Here is a 15,246-nt window from a genome sequence, read left to right as displayed (position 1 = left end):
TAGTATCAGTTACTTGAGAGGCTGAGGCAGGAGAATCGCTTGAACCCAGGAGGTGGACGTTGCAGTGAGCCAAGATCGCGCCACTGCACTCCAGCCTGGGTGACAGAGGAGACTCCATCTCAAAAAAAAAAAAAAAAAAAAAAGGAAATACTGAGCAATCAACATCCAAAAGTTTCCTTCTTTTAATTTAAATTTTACATCCTGTCATCCTGTGATCTGGATAAGAATTTAATAACGAGGATATAATGACTTTTGACTGCCTACTAGAAAAATTGATGCCCTGTGACTTCTTTAAAATATGAATCAATTTCTTTCTCTTTCAGCGATATAACTTTCATCTCGCTAATCAAATGCATTGGAATCCTTACTTGAAAATTAAGTTGGCCTTAAAAATGCAAAATAAAAAATGATGTTACTGCCATTATATCCTAATTTAAAGTCTACCATATTTTGTTATTTAAGAAAGATGATCAGCCAGGTATGGTGGCTCACATCTGTAATCTCAGCACTTTGGGAGGCTGAGGTGGGCAGATCATGAGGTCAGGAGATCGAGACCATCCTGGCTAACATGGTGAAACCCCATCTTTACTAAAAATACAAAAAATAAGCCGGATGTGGTGGCACATGTCTGTAGTTCCAGCTACTCGGGAGACTGAGGCAGGAGAATCGCTTGAACCCGGGAAGCTGAGTGAGCCGAGATTGCACCACTGCACTCCAGCTTGGGTGACAGAGTGAGACTCCGTTTCAAAAAAAAAAAAAAAAGATCAGTTTCTTCTCATTGGAGTCTAATACGATTGGCTAGAGATGTTTCTAGGAAGGAACTCAGTCTATAAACTTATGTAAGTTAATTTCATCGTTTATTTTTTAATTGTAAAGAAAGAAAATAATTCTTAGACTGTTCCTATTATAATAAGGTATTGTAAAGATCAGTGAATTTCAGGGCCATACTTTAGGAAAACATATGGATAAAATAAAAAATATAAGCACAAGGTAGTTGATAAACACAAGATGTTTTCCTTGAATGTCTATGTAGCAGGTATTTTTCTTTGTGTAAAACCTTGTGACCATAGCATTAGCATTCTCCTTTATGAAATTTGGGATTTGAGCTCTTTGCCCTAATGAAGATAGACACACAGGGTCCTTTTGATGAGTATACTCAGGCAGGGAAGGGCGAACACTGGTTCTAAGTCCTTCTTGGCAGCCTTCCCTGGGCTTGCCAACCCAGATGGATTTGCCTGCTCTTGAGTCCAGTAATTCAATAGCCTGTTTCCTTCCGGCAGGGATTGCCCAACCACTTACAACCTGCCATGAGTCTTTATCTCATGCCACTCATAAATGTTGTGGTTTAAACACAAAGAATTTTAACATCTCTACATCCCAAAGTAAACAGCAGTTCTGGAAATGTCGCAGGGCTTTCAGTGCATGGGAAATGGATTCTGTGAGATGGATTTAAATAACTCATGGCGCATTGTGGAAACTTTTTGAAGCTGCTCCCTCTCCCCATTTCCCCCCTGTCAAAGTGGTTAGGTGAATCAAGAGGAAACAAATACAGGTGCATGAAAATGGGAACCTAATCACACACTTTCTGGTTGGTGTTTGTGGGCACTAAAAAGCTTTATATGTATGTGGCTTGAGTTTTAATATGTGACATTTATTCACCTTTAATATCTTTTTTTGATTTAAATATAATCAACTCAATGTTTTAAGTAGTAAAAGTGACCTTCTATAATAATTAGATCGCATTTGACTCTAGGATAATTCACAATGTTTTCCTCACCAGAATTGTTAAAAAGCAGTACCAACTGTTCACATCTAATAAGCTAGTTTCAAGGGAGAGCTATCTCCTGATAACCCAAGAAATAACAACGTTAGACCCTAAATTATTTGGGAAAAAAAGCAAAATTGGAATATTAACTGTAACCTACTTGTTTGTATTAAAATCCTGGATATGACCAGAGAGTTTTGCACACTTCATGCAGAGGAGTAGGGAAAGAAAAGAGATTATCAGTGTCCTACAAAAGACTTTTGGGGAGTGGAAAAGGACCACTTCTGCATGAATACTACCTCATGCAGCCAAAAATAGTAAGAGTTACAGGAAAGTCAGGTGACTAAATTATTCCAGTCTACAGGCAGGCTTACCTAGAAGCTTAGAATTCTACTGCAAAGGACTGAAGTTCCCAATGCCCTTGACAGCACAAAAAAAAAAAACATATTAATAAGGCTAATGGTTCTTAACAATTCCTTTCATGCCCTGTTTTCTATGTAATGCAGTACATTCTTTTGAAAGAAACGTGTTTATTCACTTTAATTAGTTAGAAATCTTACTCCTAAGTAGAAGTATTCCAGAAGATCTGATGAAACGCTGCCAAAGGAAAAGGAAGCACCACTAACTTACTGACTACAGAAAGAAATTGATCAACAGAGCACAAAGAGATCGCAATAGTATCTGTTGAATTTCCTTCTGATTATTTTGAGGATTTCTTTTACATTTAGAAATTTATAGGTAACAGCGTGCCTCCATATGATATTAACACAGAAATCTTAGAAAAAATACTAGATGTGGGCAGTAATATCTTACTGACCCAACCAGTTCTACATTAAAAACAACAACAACAGCAACAACAACGACAAAAACGTTGTTCCCAGCTTTGTTTCAGAAAGAAACAAGATACCCTTGATTGACCATCACTCAGTTATGTGTCTTGGCACCTTTTTTAACTCTATAGACAACCAATTCATACTGTGTTCAAGCTCTAAATATTAGTGACTGGGGTGTCTTAATGACCTACTTAACCTCTCTTTAACTTGGTATTGCCAACTTATTGAATAAACTTTTTTTTTCTTGCTAACTACCCATTTAATAAAATGGCTCATTAATGCAGTCAGATGTCCTTCAGTGGCTTTGCTGTGGTGTCTGTACTTGTTTCTGCTGCCATGAGCTCCACACATGACATTCTCCCTTTCCTTAGCTTTACTCAATATGGCTATCAGTCTTTCAGGAGAAGGAATCATCTGGTTTATTTCTGTTTGATCTTACTTGTTACTGATACCTTATTTGAATTTATCTTTTGGCAGATGGTTGGATCATCCATCCAGTTCTTTGCTTCCTCTAGCTGATGTCCTTCTTTGCTATACTATATGGAAAAAGCAAGAAATATCTGACACCAAAATGTATGATTCACTTGTGTATTAGTCCGTTTTCACGCTGCTGATAAAGACATACCCGAGACTGGGTAATTTATAAAGAAAAAGAGGTTTAATGGATTCTCAGTTCCACATGGCTGGGGAGGCCTCACATTCATGGTGAAAGGCAAAAGGCACATCATACATGGTGGTAGGCAAGACAGAATGAGAACCAAGTGAAAGGGGAAACCCCTTATAAAACCATCAAATCTCATGAGACGTATTCACTACCACAAGAACAGTATGGGGGAAACCACCCTATGATTCAATTATCTCCAACAGGGTCCCTCTCACAACACATGGGAATTATGGGAGCTACAATTCAAGAAGAGAATTGGGTGAGGACACAGCCAAACCATATCAGCTTGCATATGGTGGCATTATAGAGACAGATACAGTCAGTCACACAGGGAAAGGAAAAAGAGTTGAACAAAGCATGGAAACAACTACTTGAGGTAGCCAGAAAACATGCTGTCAGATCACAGCACAGATCCTAGAATCAGGAAGTCTCCAGGTTGCCACCAATCTTACAGGTCAATAGTTCAGCATACATCCAATTCCATGATAGCAGTCAAATAGCAAAAAACTTTCCTCTACAAATGTCACACTCCTGTTAGAATGAATGGCTACAGCTGACACACTCTGCCTTTGGATGCATAGAATGATATTTCACCATAAGATGATATATACTGGCCACAGACTTTTTTTTATTTTGTTTTTTTAATTTTATTTTTGTTGTTGTTGTTGTTGTTTTTGAGACGGAGTCTCGCTCTGTTGCCCAGGCTGGAGTGCAATGGTGTGATCTCAGCTCACTGCAACCTCCGGCTCCCGGGTTCAAGTGATTCTCCCGCCTCAGCCTCCTGAGTGGCTGGGATTACAGGCACTCACCATCATGCCTGGCTAATTTTTGTATTTTTTTGTAGACATGAAGTTCACTATGTTTCCCAGGCTGGTCTTGAACTCCTGACCTCAGGTGATCCACTCGCCTCAGTCTCCCAAAGTGCTGGGATTACAGGCGTGAGCCACTGTTCCTGGCCTGTTTTTGTTTATTCTATATCAGAATCTTAAAGAGAGAAGAAGGTGGACTTCTGGTTAATGATAGGAGACACACACATTTGTATTTGTATCCTCATGAAATTCTATTAAAAAGACAGTAAATGGATTTCTTAAAAATTATTGCTTAAAACCATCAAGAGTAAAAAGGAGGCAAACAAGAACATAATGTTTCTTTTATGAAAGCTGAAAATAACATTCATGGATGGTAAGCTGCCTAACAGAACTGAGAGGTCTGATCCTAAATTGGCAATAAGGAAAACCAAGAAACAACCCAAATTTTATTGCAGAACTGCCACAATTAGCAGACCCCTGGAAGCTTTAGAAGAAGGTGGCAAAAATGGGTCTAAAACAGGAGGATCTGTTGAAAGTCCATTTAGAAGAAGTTTGACACTCATATTTCCTACTCAGCTCTGCTCAATGGGAGCAAATCCTCCCTCCTCACCTGAACAGAAAGCTGGAAGTATACTCTCTGGGGTGGATGAAATTTTGGTTGTTGAACGGGGGAACACCTGTTCCAAATGAAGAAGGGAGTTTCATTATTAAAACAGTGTGATTAACTGAAAATTTTACACTAAATGCTAAAGACAGCTCTCCTTTCCTTCTCAACATTTTTATTTATTCATTTATTTGAAATGCAGTTTCACTCTTGTTGCCCAGACTGGAGTGCAATGACACAATATTGGTTCACTGCAACTTCCACCTCCCGGTTCAAGTGATTCTGCTACCTCAGCCTCCTGAATAGCTGGGATTCCAGGTGCCTACCATCAAGCCCGGCTAATTTTTGTATTTCTAGTAGAGACGGAGTTTCACCATGTTGTCCAGGCTGGTCCCTTCTTGCCATTTTTCTACATTTGGTTCTCAAAACACAAAACATTGGCAGCCCGGCCTAAACTCTGTATACAAGAGACTGACTGAAAGATCCATCTCTAGAGAATGGACAGGTTCTTAAGGAACAACTTAAAGGTACTGACTTCGGAGATTCCCTAGTAAAATGGCTCACTACAGACATCCACTGTGAGCCTCAGTGGACAAGTCCACCTACAATCTCAGAGCTTCTAATGAATTCTTCAATGCCCATGCTGAAGAACTGACTGGCAGACAGTTGAAGAAATTTCCAACAGGGAAGTCAAATGAACGAACAAAGTAACTTGTAACAACTAACGTGGAGAAAACCTTAGGTGGGGAGAAAAAAAGAATCTAACAATTATAATTAATATTTTCACAGAAATAAAAGAAAATATTGCATCTATGAGATAAGAACAGCTAAAGAACATTCAGAGGAGGCACACAAACACTCTCTTGGAAATTAAAAAAATCATAGTAGAAATAAAAACACAATGGAAGGTTTGGAAGACAAAGTTAACAATATCTTACAGAAAGAAGTACGAAAACATTGAGACTTAGAAAATAGAAGAAAAAGACAAGGAATATAGAGGAATGATCCAGGAGATCCAACATCCTAATAAGAGGATTTATAGACCCGGAATCAGTGAGGAGAAATCCTCACTGCATGGGAAAGTGCAGGTGCACAAAGCTAGATGCAAGTTGTTTAGTCAATTTTAATAAGGTTATTCTGCAATCAATAACAGCCCGAGAATCTCAGTGGCTTCCAACAGTGAGAGTCGGGATGGGCATGGTGGCTCATCCCTGTAATCCCAGCACTGTGAGAGGATGAGGTGGGGCGGATCACTTGAGGCCACGAGTTCAAGGCCAACTTGGCCAATATGGCGAAACCTGGTCTCTACTAAAAATACAAAAACTAGCTGGGCGCGGTGGGGAATGCCGGTAATCCCAGCTACTCTGGAGGCTAAGGCATGAGAATAGCTTGAACCAGGAGGTGGAGGTTACAGTGAGCCAAGATTACGCCACTGTACTTCAGCCTGGGCGATAGAGAAAGACTCTGTCTCACAAAAACAAAAACAAAAAACAATGAAGATTCATTTGTTGCTCACTTACATCTCATTTGGGGTTAGTAGACAACCTACAGAATGGGAAAAAGATATTTGCAAATATGATAAGGATCTAGTGTCCAGAATATATCAAGAACTCTTACAGCTCAATAATAAAAAACCAAATAACCCAATTTAGTAATGAAAAAAGGACTTGAATAGACGTTTCTCCAAAGAAGATACATAAATAGCCAAAAAACATATGAAAAGATGTTCAACATCATTAGTCATTAGGAAAAGGCAAATCAAAATAAATAATGAGTTACCATTTCAAACACACTAAGATGGCTTTAATTTAAAAGAGTACAAAATAGGCCAGGAGTGGTGGCTCGTGCCTGTAATCCCAGCACTTTGGGAGGCCAAGGCAGGTGATCACCTGAGGTCAGGAGTTCAAGACCAGCCTGACCAACATGGAGAAATCCCATCTCTACCAAAAATACAAAATTAGCAGGGCATTGCGGCGTATGCCTGTAATCCCAGCTACTCAGGAGGCTGAGGCAGGAGAATTGCTTGAACCCGGGAGGTGGAGATTGCGTTGAACCGAGATCTCACCATTGCACTCCAGCCTGGGCAACAAGAGTGAAACTCTGTCTCAAAATAAATAAATATATAAATAAATAAAATAAAAAATAAAAAAGTACAAAATAGCAAATGTTGGGGAGAATGTGGAGAAATTAGAACCCTCATACATTGCTGGTGAAAATGTAAAATGATGCAGCCACTGCGGAAAAGAGTCTGGCAGGTTCTCAAAAAGTTAAACCTAGAATTACTATATGACTCAGCAATTATTATCTTATTGGTATATATGCAAGGTAATTGAAAATGCATGTTCACACAAAAACTTGTATATGAATGTTCTTAGCAGCATTATTCACAATAGTCCAAAGGTGGAAATAACCTCAATTTCTATAAACTGATAAATGGATAAATGAAATGTGGTATTTCCATACAATGGAATATAATTTAACTGAAAAGGGATTGAAATTACATGCTACAACATGAATGAATTTTGAAAGCATTATATTAATTGAAAAAACCTGGACGCAAAGACCACATATTACACAATTCCATGATGTTGGTTGCACAACATAGGAATATACTGAAAGCCACTGACTAATACACTTTAAAGTGGTAAATTTTATGTGACGTAGATCTCAAAATAATTAAATAGAAAAACAGAGTTAATGACTGCTTTTCAAAACTTATGAAAGGCCTCATTCATAGACTCAAGAAGCCCAACAAATTCCAAACCAAATAAAGAAAAATTCACAACTATAGCCATCATTGTGACAAAACAGAATATCAAAATCAAAGATAAAAATGTTAAAAGTCAGTCAACACAGAGCAAGATTCCGTCTCAAAAAAAAAAAAGCCAGTCAAAATACCTAAGACCAAAAGTTGGACATATATTGAAAGCCAGAGGACAATGAAATTGTATCTTAAACATGTTAAATGAAATTAGAATTCTATATTCGGTAGACCAGTTGTTCCCAACCAAGGTAATTTTGTTCCCCAGGAGATATTGTTAGTTGACACAACTGAGAAGGGAAGTGATACTGTCATCTCATGTGTAGAGGTCAAGGAAACTGCTAAATGTCCTACAATGCACAAGACAGCCCCAACAACAGTTATCTGGCCAAAAAAATAAAGTGTGCCAAAGTCAAGAAATCATGTAATAACGTATCTTTCAAAAATGTAAATAAGCCGGGCATTGGTGGCTTACTCCTATAATCTCAGCTACTCAGGAGGCTGAGGCAGGAGAATCACTTAAGGCCATGAGGCTGAAAACAGTCTGGGCCACACGGTGAGACCTTATCTCTAAAAAAGAAGAATGTATATAAAATACAAAATATTTGCAGACAAATGAACGTTGAGATACTTGGCTATCAGTAGATCCACATCAAAGGAAATAAATGGCAAATATTTACCTGATCTTTTCAGGTAAAAGAAAATAATCCCACAAGTAAAGTTGAAGATGCAGGAAGGACAATGAAACTAGCAAATGTGTGAGTAAACTTAAACGGACAATAATAACATTAAACAACAGTAACAATTCCTTATGTGATTTAAAATACATATAGAATTAACATTTACAAGAATTACATGTAGGTCAAGCTGAGAGTAAATGAAATCAAAGTATTCTGAGATTTATTTTGGTTCACCATGAGAGTGATAGTACCATTTAGCATTAGAATCGATAAGTCAGTTGTACTCTAGGGGAACAACTAAGAGACTAGTAAAAGAGTATAAATTCTAAATTAACAACAAAAAAGATAGACTAATAAGCAAATAAATACAAAAGAAGGAAAGAAAGGAGTGAAAAAGGAGTATAAAATGTATGGGACAAAAAGAGGGTGAAAACATAGTAAACTTAAATACAAATTATTGTCATAAATATATTAGATGTCAATAAACTAAATGTTCCTAAGGGCAAAGAACTAAAGTCAAAGATTTTCAGGCTGGATAAAAAATAAAAAACAAAACCCAGGAGACAAAACAAAAACATGAAGATACAGAAAAGTTGATAGATAAAAAACGAAAAAGATGTATAATGTGAATGCTACCTAAAATAAGACTGATGTCTATTAATATTAGACAAACTACTTAGAGCAAAAAACATCATCACACTGTTAAAGAGAGTCATTTATAATGATTTTTAAAAACCCAATTCATTAGTAATATATAAAAATTCTAAATTAGTATACACTTAACAAAATTGCCTCAAAAAAAAAAGGTGAAATTGACCTAAGTACTAGAGGAGATAGAAAAATCTACAACCATAATGGGGGGCTTTAGTGTACAATCTAAAAAATCAGTAAGGATATATAAGGCTTGAGAAACACTACCAGCAAACTTTACCTTCTGGATGGCTACACTTCACCCAAGAATCACAGTTTTAATTAAGCACCCATGGAACATTTACTTTGTATGCTAGGTCACAAAAACAAATCTCAATAAATTTCAATGAGTTAGAATCAGAGTATGTTTTCTGACTGCAATAAAATCAAGTTAGACATTTATGAGAAAAATGTAATAGAAAAATCTTACCTATTTGAAAATAGTTATAAAAATCAGTTGTCAAAAAAGAAATTATAAAATTTAGAATAAATTTTATGCTGCAGGATAATAAAAATACAAGACATTAAAACTCGTGGAATGCAAGTGAAGCAGTATTTAGAGGAAATTTATAACCATAAAACGTATATTTTAAAAGAGAAGAATAAGAATTCATCACCCAAGCATGATCTCAAATAAATAGAAAAAGAATAGCAAATTAAAACCAAAGAAATAGTAAAGCAAGCCTTCATGAAACAGGAAACAGAGAACATCAAGAAAGCTAAAAGTTGTCTCTTTGAAGACATTGACTGATAAACTTCTGGTGAGACTGAGCAAAAAAAGAAAAAGAAAAGAAGCAGCACAAACAAATGGTATCATGAAAGAAAAAGGAGGTATCAGTATAGATCCTGCAGTCATTAAAGAAAGAAACAAGATTCATGAATTACTTAAGGATAATAAATTAAAAAATTTAGAAAAAAATGGACAAATTTCTTCCCCAAATTAACAACATACCAAAACGAACACAAGAAGAAATAGAAAAATGAAATAGTCCTCTAACAATTCATAACTGAAAGAGGCAATTTAAATCTTTTCCATTAAAACAGAACAAAACAAAACCTCTAGGTCCAGATGGGTTTACTGGTAAGAACTACCAAATATTTAAAGAAGAAATGACATCAACCTTTTGTTGTTGTTTTGAGGCAGAGTCTTGTTCTGTCGCCCAGGCTGGAGTACAGTGGCAATCTCGGCTCACTGCGATACCAGGCTGGGTTTATTTGACATTGCAAAGTTTAGTTTAATATTAGAAAATCAACCAATGAGTTCATCACAGTAACAGATTAAAAGAGAGAAATAATATGACAATCCCAATAGATGACAAAAAAGCATTGAATAAAATTTGACTCCCACTCATGATTTATAAAAATCTTATTAAAGAAGGAATAGAGAGGAACTCTATGAATCTGATGAAAGGTAGATACACATCCCCAAAGCAAACCTTATACTTATTGATAAAACATTGAAATTTTTCTTTTGAAATCAGGAACAAAACAAGGATGCCTACTATTGTCACTCACTTCTTTTCAAATTGTACTGTGGCCTAGCCAGTGTTGTAGGCAAGAAAAAGAAACAAATGGTATAAGAATTGGGAAGGAAGAAATGAAATTATTGAAACTCACAAATTATATATGATTGTAGGTATAGAAAATCCAAGAGAATCTACTGATAAATTATTAGTATTAATATTAGAGTTTAGCAAGTTGGCTAGATCCAAAGTCAACACATAAAAATTCATTTCAATGTAGATGTATCCAACCATTTTTTTTTTTTTTTTTTTTTGAGACGGAGTCTCGCTGTGTCACCCAGGCTGGAGTGCAGTGGTGCGATCTCAGCTCACTGCAATCTCCGCCTCCCAGGTTTAAACCATTCTCCTGCCTCAGCCTCCTAAGTAGCTGGGATTACAGGCACCCTCCATCACACCCGGCTCATTTTTTGTATTTTTAGTAGAGACGGGGTTCACTATGTTGGCGAGGATGGTCTCGGTCTCCTGACCTCGTAATGCGCCCGCCTCAGCCTATCAATGTGCTGGGATTACAGGTGTGAGCCACCACGCCCGGCCGCATCCAAACAATTTAAAACACGAACTTGGCCGGGCACTGTAGCTCACGCCGGTAATCCCAGCACTTTGGGAGGCCGAGGTAGGTGGATCACCTGAGGTCAGGAGTTTGAGACCAGTCTTACCAACATGGTGAAATCTCATCTCTACTAAAAATACAAAATTAGCAGAGGGTGGAAGCGGGCGCCTGTAATCCCAGCTACTTGGGAGGCTGAGGCAGGAGGATCACTTGAACCCAGGAGGCAGAGGTTGCAGTGTGCCAAGATTGCACCATTGTACTCCAGCCTGGGCAACAAGAGTGAAACTCCATCTCTAAATAAATAAATAAACGGGAACTTTTTTCCATCTAAAAATAGTGAATAACTAGAAATAAATTTTAAAATAAATATTTGAGATCTCTATGCAGAATGTCTTAAATCATATCAAATGTATACATACATGAAAAAGAAACCCATTTTAATATGGAAATTTTGCATAAAATCAATCTACATAGACCGAGAGGCTTTATTAATAATCCAGAAAGATTAATCTGGTATTAGTTCTGATTAGGTTTAGGGTTGGGGTTAATATGCTGGGGTCTATTATCATGTATGTGAATGCACTCACTAGAGCACATGCATACACATGTTCATCTGAGTGAACACAAACATATGCACACGTGCGCATGGGCGCATGCACACACACACACACACACACTATATTACCTAAACATTGTAAAGAAAAACAGAAAGTTGTGATTGTAAGAGCAACTCTTTCTTTGCACTTTGAATTTTCATACACTTTTCATAGGTGATTTCCATGGATGATTTTCCTGTCTGAATCTCATTTACTTCTTATGTTGTTAAACTTTCCTCTCCCTTTCCTCTTTATCTAGGCCCAGAGATGCTCCTAGTATGTTAGAGCACATTATTTAAATTTAGATTTAGTGATACTGACTTCCATTAACCTTTTTATTTGTTGTCTTAAAACTCATCCTTGAGCCTCCAACAAAGACTTGCCCCTGTGGCAGCTTGGTGCGTTGTTAAGAGTTAGGAACTAACAGCTTGAACAAGGACTAAGTTACAAATTTGTGTCTGCCATTTACTGACTACTTGTATGGCATTGTGAAAATTTCTTCACCTCTCTGGCCTCAGTTTCCACATCTGTAAAATAGAAAGAGTACCTCCCATTCCTACCTCCAGGGCTACTATGAAGATCTAGGTTGATCAACTGCTATGTAACTTCTAGCTAACTGTAGCAAACACTTCCATAGCAATTCTGTCCAATTTTCTTTTAAAACGAACAGACCTCAGATTTGTATGTTCCTGCCTAAAGCAGGAAGCATGGATGCAACAGCAGCAGCAGCCCTTTTGTGACCAGACATGAAAGAAAGGCCCGGAGAGTCACAGAGACCTTGCATCCATCTGCTTCTTTAAGTCTCCGTACCAGCTCAGGGTCACCAACCTTCATACTTCTTGTTTGGTGACAGAAAAAGCCCGGATATTTAAGCCACTGCTGCCTGTGTTTTCTGTATCTGCAAGTAAATTCAATTCTGAACGAATACACTAAGCTTTAATGAACTTGTATGATGTGCCTGACACTACACTAAGCGCCTGATGTGCATTGTGCTCTTTGATACCCCAGGACAGCTCTCCTACAGGACACTGAGGTGCAGAGAGATTAAGCAATTTACTCAAGGTCACATGGCTCTACTGATGCCTGTCACGTAATCATAGAGGCCTCAACAATTGATTCAGTTATTTAATTATAGTCAGAAAGATGACACAAGATCACACTCTAAACCAAAATAATTTTGTGACCAACATCAGCCAATATTCTATAGCTCTGATCACATCATTGAGTTACTAGGGTCCATGTTGCAGCCACTCTGTCTTAGAGCAGTCATCAGGAAGTTGAGCTTTCTAAAATTAGACCTCTTTTTTTTTTTTTGAGACAGTCTTACTCTGTCACTCAGGCTGGAGTGCAGTGGTGCAATCTTAGCTCACTGCAACCTCCGTTTCCCGAGTCCAAGCAATTTTTGTGTCTCAACCTCTCGAATAGCTGGAATTATAGGCATGTGCCACCACCATGCCCCCCCAAAATTTTTTTTTGTATTTTTAGTAGAGATGGGGTTTCACCATGTTGGCCAGGCTCATCTCAAACTCCTGACCTCAAGCAATCCACCTTCCTCCGCCTCCCAAAGTGCTGGGATTACAGGCATGAACCACCACACCCGGCCTAAAAGTAGACATTTTTATGTATAGATTTTTTTTCTTAATGACTCCAATTGGTAAATCCAGGTTTTGCAAATGTTCTCATGTAAATAATTGTGGATATGATCTATAACAGAACTTGCGACTTAGATCATCAGTTTTTCCAGGTTTCTTGAAGTGGACCCAAAACTGTTTGAGTACCATCTTGGCCCTGCCTATAAAGATTCTCTGTGAGGACATGATAATAAAAAAGAATGGCAACTAAACACTGAGTAGTAACTATGTGCTAGGCATGCTTCTAATCACTTTACACGCGTTCGCTCATTCTATCCTCACAACGCTGTGGCAGATAATGTAATTATCACCATTTTTCAGGTGTAAAAATCAAAGCCAAGAAATGTTAAGTTGCTTGTCCCAGACTTCTTAATCACTACAGAATGGAAGAAAAAGAATTTGAACCCTGAAAGGCTGGCTTTAGGAATATGTCCTAACTTTTAAAATGAACTATTCCTTGATTATCAAACAGATCCTCATATGCTCAATTTCCTTTTTTTTTTTTTTTTTTTTTTTAGGCAGAGTTTTGCTCTTGTTGCCCAGGCTGGAGTGGAATGGTGCGATCTCAGCTCACTGCAACCTCTGCCTCCTGGGTTCAAGTGATTCTCCTGGCTAGCCTCCTGAGCAGCTGGGATTATCCCACCACCACGCTTGGCTAATTTTTGCATTTTTAGTAGATGGGGTTTCACCATATTGGCCAGGCTGGCCTCAAACTCCTGACCTCAGGTGATCCACCTGCCTTGGCCTTCCAAAGTGCTGGGATTACAGACATGAGCCACTGTGCCCAACCTCAGTCTCTCAATTGGTAACACAGAGTATCTACGCTTCAGAGTCTCGTCAGAAAATTCTCCCTGCATGTTATAAAGTGTGATGTCAAGATACAATCATCATTGAGAATTTTCTGAAGAATATGAAGTGTATCTATATTCTTGACTCAAGACAATTTCATCATTTGGGACTACAGTGTCTTAGTTCCCTTTGGAATTGACTTTACCCTGCTTTGGCATTTTACAATCGCAGTTGACCTGCTTTGAGGGATGGCACAAGAGAATTCTACAAAACTTGCTTTTGTGTCTACTGTAATGATCTCACTGAGAGTACTTTCTCCTCCATCACACAATGTCATTATATGTGTGAAGGACCAAAAAAACCCAACACCAACTGGTGAAAGCAAAATCAGAAGTAGTTGGCTCATGGAATTGAAAAGTCTGGGTAAGTTTCAAGGACTACTTGATCCATGCTCAAATGATAGCAGTGGGATTTAGATGTCCTCACTCCTTCTCTCTTTGTCTTCACCCCATTCTCAGGTAAGCCTTGGTCTTGAGGTCTCTAAATAGCAGCAGCAGCTCTAGGATTCAGGTTCTCCAGGTTCTCCCCTGTGCAAGTTCAGAATCTCTTTTACAGAGGTCCAAGTGGTCTGATTAGCTCTGGTTCTCTCACGTGCGCATCTCTGAACCAACCTCTGTGGACCGGGGGAATGCAACGCCTTGAATGGTCCTGTCTGAGTCACATACTCAACCCTTGGTGTGGGAGTGGAGCTAAATCCACACTACAAACAGAGATTGTGGGTGGGGAGAGGATGATTTCAGAGCAAAAGTGTTTTGTAATCAGTGTAGAGTAGATGGACACTGGGCAGCAAAATAGCAGACTCCACTACAGTCCATTTTGGAATATCTGTGGGAGAAATTGTGGCCAGATTTTATTTTATGGATACCATGACTCTGTCCCACATGGTGTGAAGGAGGCTTGAGCCATATCTGCTCGCCACCTCCCTACTGTGAATGGCCTATGACATGCAGTCAGGAAGCTTTATTTCATTTTCTTAATATGATTTTCTTTTTATATTTCTGTCATCATCTATTAATGTTTCCTTTTATATTACTTATATTTTTATAAGATGCTTTAAAAACCTTTTTGGAAACAGAAAGTAAGGAAAGCCTTTAAAATGCTGTTTTTAATATTTGATGTGTTCATATTATCTAAATGCTCAAGCTAAAGATTCTAATGGCCATTCTCTTCCTGGAAGAGAGAAGCACAGCTATTAATATCATTCCTATTTATAATTCAACCAGAAAAAAAATAGGACATATTTTAGTCTCTGCCTAGACCAATCATTCTCTTCTTATCTCACTGACAATTT

General features: G+C 38.0%; 1 protein-coding gene and 1 long non-coding RNA gene across 3 annotated transcripts in view; one reads left to right on the top strand and one right to left on the bottom strand.

Moving 5' to 3' along the window:
* The window catches only part of CLDN10 (claudin 10), a 131,635-nt gene that overhangs the window by 49,168 nt on the left and 67,221 nt on the right, over window positions 1–15,246 (bottom strand). The window lies entirely within an intron of this gene.
* Window positions 1–15,246, top strand: part of LOC105505841 — a 52,824-nt gene that overhangs the window by 2,638 nt on the left and 34,940 nt on the right. Inside the window, exon 2 of the long non-coding RNA XR_001000820.1 lies at window positions 3,076–3,171. This is a non-coding gene — a long non-coding RNA (uncharacterized LOC105505841). The remainder of the gene's footprint in view (window positions 1–3,075; window positions 3,172–15,246) is intronic.

Source organism: Colobus angolensis, unplaced genomic scaffold (genome assembly GCF_000951035.1).
Source record: "Colobus angolensis palliatus isolate OR3802 unplaced genomic scaffold, Cang.pa_1.0 Scaffold13, whole genome shotgun sequence".
Taxonomy (NCBI): Eukaryota; Metazoa; Chordata; class Mammalia; order Primates; family Cercopithecidae; genus Colobus; species Colobus angolensis.
Note: the sequence above shows the minus strand (reverse complement) of the source record. Positions and strands in the feature narration are given on the sequence as shown.